The sequence below is a fragment of the Gallinula chloropus genome (assembly GCF_964237585.1).
Source record: "Gallinula chloropus genome assembly, chromosome: 2".
In the NCBI taxonomy this organism is placed as follows: Eukaryota; Metazoa; Chordata; class Aves; order Gruiformes; family Rallidae; genus Gallinula; species Gallinula chloropus.
Genome location: NC_140086.1, coordinates 93,137,415 through 93,148,920, shown reverse-complemented (window position 1 = coordinate 93,148,920; position 11,506 = coordinate 93,137,415).

Sequence of the window (11,506 nt, the reverse complement as noted above, 5' to 3'; positions counted from 1 at the left end):
CAAGCTCTTTTGTGTTGCCACTTTTTTCTGCCCTGCTTGTAGAGAGGGTTATTTCTGCTCCAGCAGTGCATTTTAGAGGCGGGTGGATCAGGGTTGTGTGTTAAATCATGAACAAAACCAATCTCTCTCCCTCTCCCACTCTCCCTTTTCTTGTTGTCTGTCCTTTTTTGCTTAAACATAGCTTCTAGGTTAATGATTCATTCTTCTAAAAGGCTGCTGTGCCTACCAGATTATACTGTAAAATCTGTCATTCTGTTTATGTTTAAAACACAAGATTAAAGCAGTGGTCATGCTGAGGAAAACGGTTCTCCCATGTAACAAGAAAGGATCAATCCACGTCTGCAGAATCCAGGCTCTTTTAGCAGAGGCTGACGGTTTGGTGTGCTGCCAGACCCCCCAAAGAAATATGTGTGAGCTTTGAAACTTGGTAGTAGCCATTCTTACGCTGAGCACAGCAAGGACCTAAAATAGGGCTTATCACACCCTAATGTACCTTTGAAAGTTACAGCAGCCTGGCTGTCTGTAAATTGCAGGGAAAGCACTTGAGAAATAAATTATTCAGTCCTAATGGGAAGTGAAAGGGTAAAAACCCCTCAATTTTACAAAGAAATAACCTGTTATGGTACCTTTAAAAGTATTTGGGGCTAGGAATTAGCAACTGGTGCTGTGGAATTGATACCCATGTAATATATATGGCCAAATTATCAGTGACTAATGTTTTTTTTTTAATACTGTTGTGTATTAGCATAAAGGCAAATCAGAACCTACATTAGTATATTCTTCTTGTTACTACAGGGCGACTTGCTCGCCAGATCAAATACATTGATCCATAAAAGCTAGCTGGGTATGTAATGCCAGCCAGATATTAGATTTGAGACTTGTATACACTTGAAAATTTACAAAAATAGCTCATTTGAAATAATTGCTCTGGAACAGCTATTTGGGCAGAAAGCTGTAGGGATATTTCTCAACCATTTTAGATTAGTTATCTCAGTAAATTTCTAAGTATAGACAAACCCTCGTGATGTGTCCTGCAAAATGAAGTTTGTTCTATTCAATTAGCTCTCATTAAGGAAGGCAGAGAGGGGTAAAAGTAGGTTCTCATTAAGTATAAATTTTCATATTTGTTAAGCAGAAGTGAGAATACACAAATTCAACTTCACGTGTATTTTTTGCTCATGGAGTGAAGCAGGTCTTCTAAAGAAGCCACGAGCCTTCTCACTGGAGGACAGTGTGGCTTGGTGTTTGGGAGACCTGGGCTGATGGGGATGCTGTTGTTCTAGATGAAGGTCTGAATGATGACTGTGAATCATGATTACGAATTATGATTATTTCAAGGAAAGGTCTTTGTGGAAACATCTTATGTTTGGCTGTTTGGGGTTTTTTCCCTCCTCAAAATTTCTAGCTTGACGTTTAAGCAGGACAGGAACTAATTTTAAATGAAAGGCAGGGATTGGAAAGGTGATATGTCAGGTGTCAGCTTCCCCACACTCAGTGGAGTCCCAGGAGTGCAGGGTGAAAGCTGCTCTCTGCACTTGCTCTGCTGCTGCCTGTGACCTTCTTCTGTTCCACAATACTCGTGTCTTAGAGAAAAAAATTCATAATTCTTTCCTGAAACCCATGACTACAGAAATTGCTACAGTGCATATGGATTAAGAGCTAGACTGTTTGTTATACATATTTAGATCTTAATTGGACATAGATTACTATCGAGGCTGGTCTAAACACTTTTAATTTACAAAACCATTGCTGGCTATAAAGAGAGGGTGAAATAAATGTTTAATATATCCTATGTCATCTTTCCCAAAATGGTTTCTATTTATCATCCATGTACCTAATCAATGCAACTACATATAAAATCCACAGATTTTATAGTCCAGTAATAAGTACATGCAAATTATGTTGTCATATAAGCATACCAGCTCAAAAAGATGTATAATACCTATCAGACTAGTTAGCCATTATCTTAATTATGAAAGGATTATCCTTGTAAAGGCAAGGCCATAATATAATGGGAGTTCTGAAATATGAACAATCTCTAGCTATGTTTACCATTAATTCAGACTGCACTTATATTCCCATTTCCCCTTTTCTTCTGTTTATTTTTGTTAATGTTTATGTGTCCCTTTGTAAGCAGCAATATGGTACAGCATCCCATCAAATGCACTGTGAAAGCTCCAAAGAGCCATCCTAAGTATATTAATCCTCCATAAAAATAAATAAGCTATATGAGAGAGAGCATTTCTATAAGGCTTGAGTGTTAGTACTGGCAGCTGGAGCATGAGGTGGTGGGGATGCACGTGCCAACTTTGAGATTCATGCATGAAAAAGCTCTTTGTAGTATTTTTTCTGAGATAGGTCTTGTTGGTGGATTTTTTTTCCCCCTCTCAGTAAAGATTTTTCTGTAAGGAAGACGCTGTCTTCATCCCTCTTTCTGTGGAAATCAAAAATGCCTCCCGAAGGGTGGGCAAAAGACAGGGGAGTCTGAGAGAGATCAGGTCGCACAAAAAAACGTTTCACAGTGGGGACTTTGCAAATACAATATAGAAAAACCAACAAATACAAGAAGCAAAACCCCATCTCTTCCTAACATTACATTCACTCTGATGTATTTTCTGAAAGCCGCCCAAGTATAACTATTTATTTTAACTAAAGTAATCAAGATTAATGTCAGCAGTTATGACACACGCTGTTTGCTAAAGAACACATAGAACAATTGCTCAAGGCGAGCTTCATTAAGAAATCAGATAAAATTAGTAAAACTGATTATATTTCAAAACTCAGCAGTGGCAGCAGCTCAAATTGCCATTCAGGAGTCTCCAATTAACACAATTGGTCTTGTTCACAATCAGCTTTGTAATCTCATTAGCCTATTATATTTTAATCATTGGGATAACTGCACAACAAAACTTATTTTATTTTTGCACTGACTGCTGATGGCATAAGTGAATGTGCAACATACTTTTTCTTTCTTTTTTTTCTTTCTTTTCCTCTTTTTTTTTTTTTTCCTCTCCTTCTTTCTTTCTTTCTAGAGAACAATGCAGACTCCTTAGAGCATTATCCTGGTTACAGATTATTACCATACACTCCATCAGTGCTAGGGAACGCTGACAGCAGGCATCTAATTTGGCATTAATTGGCAGGGGACTAATTGCATAACTGACATTGCTAGTGAAACTTAGAGAGTATAAGGTAGGGACAGTACAAAGTATTCAGGAAAGAGAGAGGGGAGAAAGAGCAAACAGACGCCTGCAGACAGCTCTGTGGACACATGCATATAACTCGTTTGCCTCCTTGGTGTGCTGCCTTGTTTCATAAATGTGTTCCAGAGATATTGGCCATTGTAAAAACACAAAGTCTTTCTGTCCTTTAGGTACTGGCAGTCTGCAAATACCTACAATACCAGTGTTTCATTGATATTGAGCATTGCCTGCTGCAATGAGATTATGTTCTATTGATGGGAACTGGGGTGTAACATAGCCATCTACAGAAAGCAATAGGTTGCCCTATTTTCGAGCTGAAAATGCTATGTATTTTATGAACTGCCTCTATCTTGCACACCAGGGATGTCTCTGTGGCTAAAGCCATAATAGGATTTTCCTAAATGATACAGAAATACAAATATTCTGACTGAGCACTTTTCTGGGCTCGTCTTATTTACCAGCAAGCTTTGATACAGTATTTTGCTTCCATCTTTTAAAGGACATTTTCAATTTCCCATTTCCCTTATAAGTGCTTCCTGTAAAGGTGTCAATAACCACTAATTGCGTTCTGCTTGGCCAGTCTGCAAATCAAAACAGCGGAGGCAGCAAGCCAATATGCATTCAAATCCCGTTACTTGGCTGCCTCATTCTCAACTGGAAAGATATGAGAAGGCAAATATTCATACAGTCGTACGCAGGGAAATTTAGAGTTGCTCCTGTGATCTCCAAAGATACCTACGCTGCTGCTGTTAATTCCCAGACTTTTATTTTAAGAGGGTTACTGCTGGGGGTGTTTCAGTGTTGCTTCTTTTATCATCAGTCCAGGAAATGGCATGTCTTAGATCAGAGCACATGTAAAAGGAAATAGCTCTGCAATAAGAGCTGAGGGTATGCAGTAATTAAATTAGGAGCTGGCTTCCACAGGTGGGCCAGTGACAGAACCTAGAGATTTTATTCTGTCAGTGGCCTAAGCAAGTGATGGGTTGGATTTCGCTGTGCTGAATATCATACAGCAAAAGGAGTCATCGATTTGATTAATTGTGCTCCTATTACATGACATATGTCAGCAGAGTGTTGATTTTCTTAAATCGATGGGCTGTGCCAAAGTGTTGGCTGCCTGATTTCTGCATGTAAGATTCAGCCTGGAGTTTCTGAGAGCAGTTTGTTGTCAGCATTTGCTACTGTAGTTCAAACTGCTTTGATTTCACACTGTTGCGAGGGCCAATTTCCTTTCCTGATTTGAAGAACAAGCTTTCCAGGGTGGCTGTCCACCAACGGGGGTTACAGAAACACTTTCCACAGACTGTTTTTCCAATTTCACTTAAAATCTCCAGCCTGTTTCTGGTGAGTTTCTGGTAGTGAAGCTCACATACAGAGATAACCCTTTCAGGAAGGACTTCTAGAGGTGCCAAGAGAGCCAGTTAAAGTGGACTGAAAACGTTGAGTATCTGCGTGTGCTGAGCAACATTTCCAAGTCCATTTGGTTTTGTTCGGAGATGAAGGGGGGAGCAGAGGTGGCATCCTGATGTCTCCCCCCACCATGGCCTGTTTCTAACCACACTTAGCTTGGCTACCAGGGTTTCTTGGGTCTTGTATTTCTGGTGACTCTTGGGATGACCCTTCCTGATGATTCTGGAGGATTGACGAGTCCCGGGCTTTTTCTTTTGTGCCCATGGATCCAAAAAAAGCAGTTTGTCCCTCTTCCACAATGTGTGTGAGCAGGTGCATAGCCAGGTGTGGGAAGATACATTAGCATTGAAAGAGAGTGTGGGAGGAGATGTGAGATCTTTCTTTTCATCTGATAATTAGCATATCTGACCATGTTTATAATAAGCAGATGTTTAGAAAAGATTAAAAGGTTGCTTGCTCCATCACCTTTTGGGGGGCAATAGGTTGAATAGAGATGGATTTTGTTATCATTTTGCCTAAATAACTTTGACTGTTAGTTGCTTTCAGTTTAGTAATCACTTTGTATCTTATTCTGCTAGTTTTCCATAAGACATAAAATATACTTAGAGATTGGACAGACAAGTGGTATGATGCTTGCTCTCAAGTTAAATATGTAACGAGAGGAGTATTAACCTACCACTCAGGCTCTTGCTTACCCCTTCTAGAAATCACAAACATGATACAGTTGTATAAGCAGCTAAAGGTAAGGCAAACCTGGCAGAACTTTGTTGTTGTGAGATACTCACATTCCTTGTTGTCATCCCAGGTTTAAAAGTTCTTGTTGGCTCTTTTCCTCGCACTGTGTTTTGCCTAGTTCTTTGAATGTAAGCAGGCTCAGAAGGGCACTGATCTTTAGACTGGTGTGGCTAAACACATCGATGCAGCCACTGCCAGCACCCCTCCCCATACCCCGGCGGTTCTGTATTATCACTTCATTGCACGAGTCGGTTGGTGAGGATTTCTACTTTCCTGTAAAGGTTTGCTGGGATGGGAGCTGAGGCCAGCTCATTCTTAGCATCAAGTGATGCTGTGCTACGTAGATATTGCAGAGTGTCAGCCAAATCAAACTGATGCTGTTTAATGCTATAAGTCATGGTTTCTGACAGCTGCTGGCTTATTGGTATATTTTGGTCGCGAAGCATATTTTGCATGAGTTGCAAAGGTGATGCTATCAGTGGACATATGTGGAACCGCGATGGCAGGCAGAAAGGCACAGGCAGGCAGCAGAGTATCAAGGGTACCAGAAAGGGTTGGGTGCGGGGGGCGGGGAGGAGAGGGGAGCGAAAGGTTGTTGCAGTGTTTAAATGGAGTGAAATTCTCCTTCAGAATCTGTGATTGAGTATTTCTGACCTGTAAAGGAGAGCCTCTGCTGCTGTCACTCACACTGACTGTACCCTTATCTTTTCCTTTGCTCCCAAGGCTTAACCCTGCTGACTTCAGTGCGCCTTAGAGCAAGGTGCTTGCTGGCAGCTGCAGCCAGAGCATGTGTGAATATGCTCCTTCATTGCATCTGCAGGGTGTATTGGAAGGAAAGTCGATGAGGTTAAGCTGCCACCTCCTACAGCCACCCAAGAGACAAGCAAACTACTCCTAGGCAGTAGACTAAAGTATCCAAAGCTATTGTAGTGCTTTCATACAAACATGCACACTACGCCAGCTGGAAGACAACTACATCATCTTGACACGAACTACCAGTGTGATATGATTTCACCAGTCATGGTGGGTTTAATGGTTAAAGTGCATTCACTTATTAGGTATTTTCATGAGAAAATATTTGTGGCAATGATGAGAGAATAGTGTAGCATTACGAATACTCTTAAAAGGAATAAATTGTGACACTATAGAAAGAAGTATCTTTTCCCTTCACAATAGAGAGTAACCTGTTTATTAATTTACCTCTTGGCCCCATATCAAGGTGGTTCACATTTTCTTTATGTCTGGCTCTTTGCAGGACCACCCAACCATTTTACGCCTGGGAACAGGGTTAGTACCTTGCGTATGTGCAAGCAGGCTTTTCAAAGGCTGCCCGCACCTGGGTAGAACCATCAGGTTTCTCCCTCACAGGGCAGCTTCTCCCTTCAGAGCTGGGCTCGTGGGTTACGGTGTGCCCTGCAGACACATGCAAGTCGTGCATACCTTCTGCTGTGCATGCCTTGTCCTCACACTGCTGTTGAGCAGTGTGCTCTCAACAATGGCAGTGTTTCTGCCATTTTATGGCCTCTCCCTCCCAGCCTGGGCACACAGTGACTCCAGAAGACCATAAGCAAAGCAAATTAAAATGATGTGCCTTGGATTTTGCACCAGCAAGCCTCAGTTCAGCTTCAGAAGTTCATTGTTAGTCTTTCGGTACGATACCGGCTCCCTCAGCAGCTCAGACAGCAGCAGCAGATGGGCCTAAGAGTTATGTTTCTGAGCGTGCCTGCCCCTCCTTGCTCTTCCTGCCTGTCTGTGTGCTCACATTTTGTGTTGTAAAATCACACAGCATGTATTCCAATGCCACCCCCAGCAGCAACAACAGAAAAACCCTGGGACTAGCAGAAAATGTATCTGTGGGACTGAAAGACACCTCAGGATCCCAGGATCCTGCTTTCTGCGGTCCCAGGTTGCATTCCCTAGTTAAGCACCATCAATATCAATACTTAATGGTATTCTCTAAGCTCAGGCAGTGAGGAAAATAGGGTTGTTATCTATCAAAGCACATTTTAGTTTTTGACAAGTAAAAAGCGGCATGGGGAATGCAGTAAGTCTGAAATGAAAGCCTAAAAGAAAACTCATATAACATCTGGTGTCATTTATCCCCTGTTGGCCTTTCATAGTGTGATATGATGAGCTTGTTCTGATTTAAGATCAGATGATTTGGTTTGAAAGAGGGGAGTGGGGGATGCAGCCAGTCTGGCAGCAAATTGGGATACAAAATCTGCTCAAATAATTGGAAACACGACAGATTTTCCTTAACTGATGCCAGTGGCATCTTAGTTTATCCATCTCTCTCAGCTGAATTTGTTAAGTGCATTATCTTATTGGTTTTAAAGTTTTCATCTCACTTATTTGCAGGGGAAAATGTGAGCAAATCAGTCATGATGGATTGCCTAATTTTCTGGGCTGAATAAACCAGTTTTATAAGACTGTTGATTCCTGGGTTATTAGTTAATAGAAACATTTATCAATTTCTTTATAGAGAAGGGGAAAAAAAAAAACTTTAAGCAATGATTGCATTTTAAAACTTTCATTAATGCTTCCACATAGTGCTTAGTGTTGGACATGAATATGGTAATCAGAGATTTAGGGTTGGCTTGAAGCAGATTTTTTTTTGGTACTTCCTCCCTTCTCTTTTTTTTTCATGGAAGTTTTTAGAAAGTCAAAGGAAAAGGATATCATTAGATTGGTAATTACATTGAGTGGTCTTTGATCAAGAAAAGGTGCAGAGGAAGAGAAAGATGATTTCTTAGCTAGTAAATGTGCCACCTGTTTCTAGTTCCAATTTTCTTTATACAAACTGTGCCTGAGCTTGAACCCTAATGACTTAGCGGTTTCTGTCATCTTCTAGGTGTACTCAAGTGTCAGACAGAAGCTCTCTGTGACTTAAGCATATCGTTAAAGTTACCAACTATACCTGTATCCCTTGAAGTTCTTTGGTCCTAAAACAACACACAGCTTTTTGTGTGACTTACAATGGAACCTCTGAAAATGTTAGTTTGTTGGTAGAGATCAGAGCAATATAATCTATGAAGTGACCCTTTTTAAAAAATAAACTAATACACTTTACTTCTTGAAGACAAGACTCTATTTTCAAAGTGTCAAGTTTGAGTGTCATCAAAATTCCTTTTTAAATTCAGTGTCCCCAAGCAGATGAAGACTCAGTGTAACCAGAGGGGTGACGTAGCTGGTTGACCCCACTGAAGGTGGCACTACACATTGCCCCAGCTGATGTGAACAGGGAAGAAAAAAAAAATCCTCTTGCCCTCACTCAGGGCATAGCTCTGCCCATTACCTACACATTATAAAGCCCTTTGCATAAAGGGCCTTAATGTAACTAAAAATCTTTGCACATTGATCAAACCGAAGTATCATTTAAAAAGACATCAAGTTCAGAGCAAGAATACATCATGTGTGGACTGGTGAATAATGAACTCATGTTCCAAAATGAGATGCAGTATGTCCATTAAATTTTTTTTAACACCTCTATTTCCATCTCCTCCTTTTTAATGTCTTAGATACCTGTGTTGAGCCTTGGTTCCAGAAGTGCAAAAGACACTTCCTTCAGAATAAGAATGAAGGGAGTTAAAAAACTTTTATGCAAGTAGACTTTGCTGTGAAATGTTATCTTTTGTTAGTTCAAAGGTTTCTGAAGATATAAATTCTTCACAACTGCCCTGAGGTACTGAGAATGTAAATTGAATACTTTACAATTTGTAGACTGTTCCTGCAGTAATGTGTATCTCCTCTGTGAGTGAGTGTTTGGGGATTTTTCAATTACTGTAGTCTGAAAACTCTCTGAGATTCTTTAGGGCAGAAAAAGGCTTCCTTCTCAAAGTTGAGTCACTGATGTTCAAATTAGCTGCCAAAAGCATTCTAATGATCTGTGTTCCAGATTTTGCTAAACAGGGAAAAAAATTGGCCCATTTCACCAGGGGAAAAAAAACCCACCCAAAAAAACCCTAACCAAGCCTTTCCTCCCCCACTGTAAGTATTCAAGGGTTAGGCATTTTGCCAGGGTCAAGAGTGAGATGAATTGTTGACAATAAGTACACCTTGTTTGATAGGTCAAGGTCATTATTAAGGGATTCAAATGAACTTCTTTACATTTCCAGGGCTGTAGCATATGTGTGGCCTCCAGGCTCACAGTGTTGTTTAATAGCTTTTGCAAAGCCGTAAGTTAAATGATAAATTGGTTGAGTATGTCTTTAAACCCAGAACATTTCAAAATCGTATACAGTACTCTCACATTTTTATATACTGTGATCAAATGCATTTAACAGAGCATAGTGCAAGTGGTCAGAAATACCCGCATTGTGCCAGCTGATTATGATTTAGCAGTGTTTACTGTAGGCTACTCTTGCTACAGTTTATTGCTGCTAAGGTCAATAACTAATACAATTTAACAGCTATTGCATTTCTAATAAGTAAAAGATCCTAGCGTACTCCTAAACGCAATGTGCACTGAAAATAGTGCAGTTAAAAACACCCAGGTACTGGAAGTGATGGAACTCCATAATGTTAAGTAACTCCTTAGGACATCAGGAAGACCTTCTGTGACAGCCAGACAGCAGAGCTGATCCATCCAATTGTCCAGAGTTGAGCAGCTTCCTGGCTTGAGAGTGGGTGGGTGGACTACTGTACCAGTCTGGCTCATCATGGAACCTTTCCTAAACCTACCGTGATTTGGTCATCTGTTTTCAGATGTAGAACTGATGTAATTAGTCCCCAGACGAGTTGATATGATTCGTTTGCCAGGTTTTGCTTTGCTCATGTGGTTTCTCCACTGTGATTGGTCATTTGGAGCCACTTCCGACTCAAGAAGTGGGGAATGTTCTCTGAAATTAAAAGGCAGCAGATTATCAGATGGAGGTGTGATGAGAGGAAGCATTTATTGCTTGGCATGAGAGGTAACCAGTGGAATTGATTGCCATGAGGTGACATGTTCCAAGAACTGGAAAGAGAAACTCATTGTTATTGGAAAACTGTTTCATTCAAGTAGCATTGGTACATTCAGCCCATGTCTGCTACCCTGACTTTGTGAGAAACATTTAGTATTCTGAGTCTCCTCTTGAGATTTTCTGTTGCCCCTGAGCCAGTTGCTGTCCAGTCAGTATTCTCCATTACCAAACTTGTTCTCATTCGGACACCATCTATTATAATCCTTGTGGTCCTTGGAAGAGGAGATCCACCAAAGGTTGACTATTCCATTGCTCCCCGTCCACCAGCGTTAGTTTGCTCCACTGCTTGCTCTACCATCTACATTTGTGTGACTTTCTAGTCATCCCAGAGACTTTGTATGCTTTAAAAAAAAAAAAAAAAGTACACAGCCTCTCCTTTCCAGTCAGTTTGTGAAATGGTGTTACTGTAAATGAGACCCACATCTTTACAGGGGGTAAATTCAGTTCATACTTACTGGTGAACTTCTCCTCCTCACGTCCAGCTCCTCCAACAGCCCCTACACCCGGTGTACTGGTGTGGCTTTGGCCATGCCAAACACGGTACAGATCTGCCAAGGGTCAAAAGTCCCCCAGTGTTCTCTTCGTAGACCATCTGCACTATGTCTGGCTTTCAAGTATGTGATCCAGCAGGGAGGAGATTTGTCTGCATTGGAATTCTCCATGTCATACAATTAATCACAATTAAAGACAATTTTATTGCAGGGAAGTATCAGAAGCACAACTTTGAACATCATGTCAGAGCTAAGGCATACCAGAAGCCCTTCCATGAGTTTGAAGAAAAAAAAGTCACAACTGATGAGCTTTCCTTAGCTGATCACTTCTTAAACAGACTCCTGCAATAATTCTCTATTGATAATGTGGCTTTAAAACAGGGAAATAAGGACACACTGACAATTAGGTTATACGCCACAGTTAAATCCCGTGAGACCCAGGAAATAGTCAAGTGTGCTTTGGTGAACACCCAGCGGGCCCAATGGTATTTTCCATACGGGTTTATCTGCAACCCAACTTTTTAACCCCAGGTCTTTGACTTTTCTCTAGCTCTGTTTAGTTGTATGGATTATCCAGGATAAACTGAGTAACTGGGCCAGATTATGCACTTTGATGTGTCTGGGTGAGCAGTTTCTGGGATCTGTTAATATTCCCTGGTAGGATCACGGAAGCTCCAACTTTCCCCCTTTCCTGAACCTGACGATG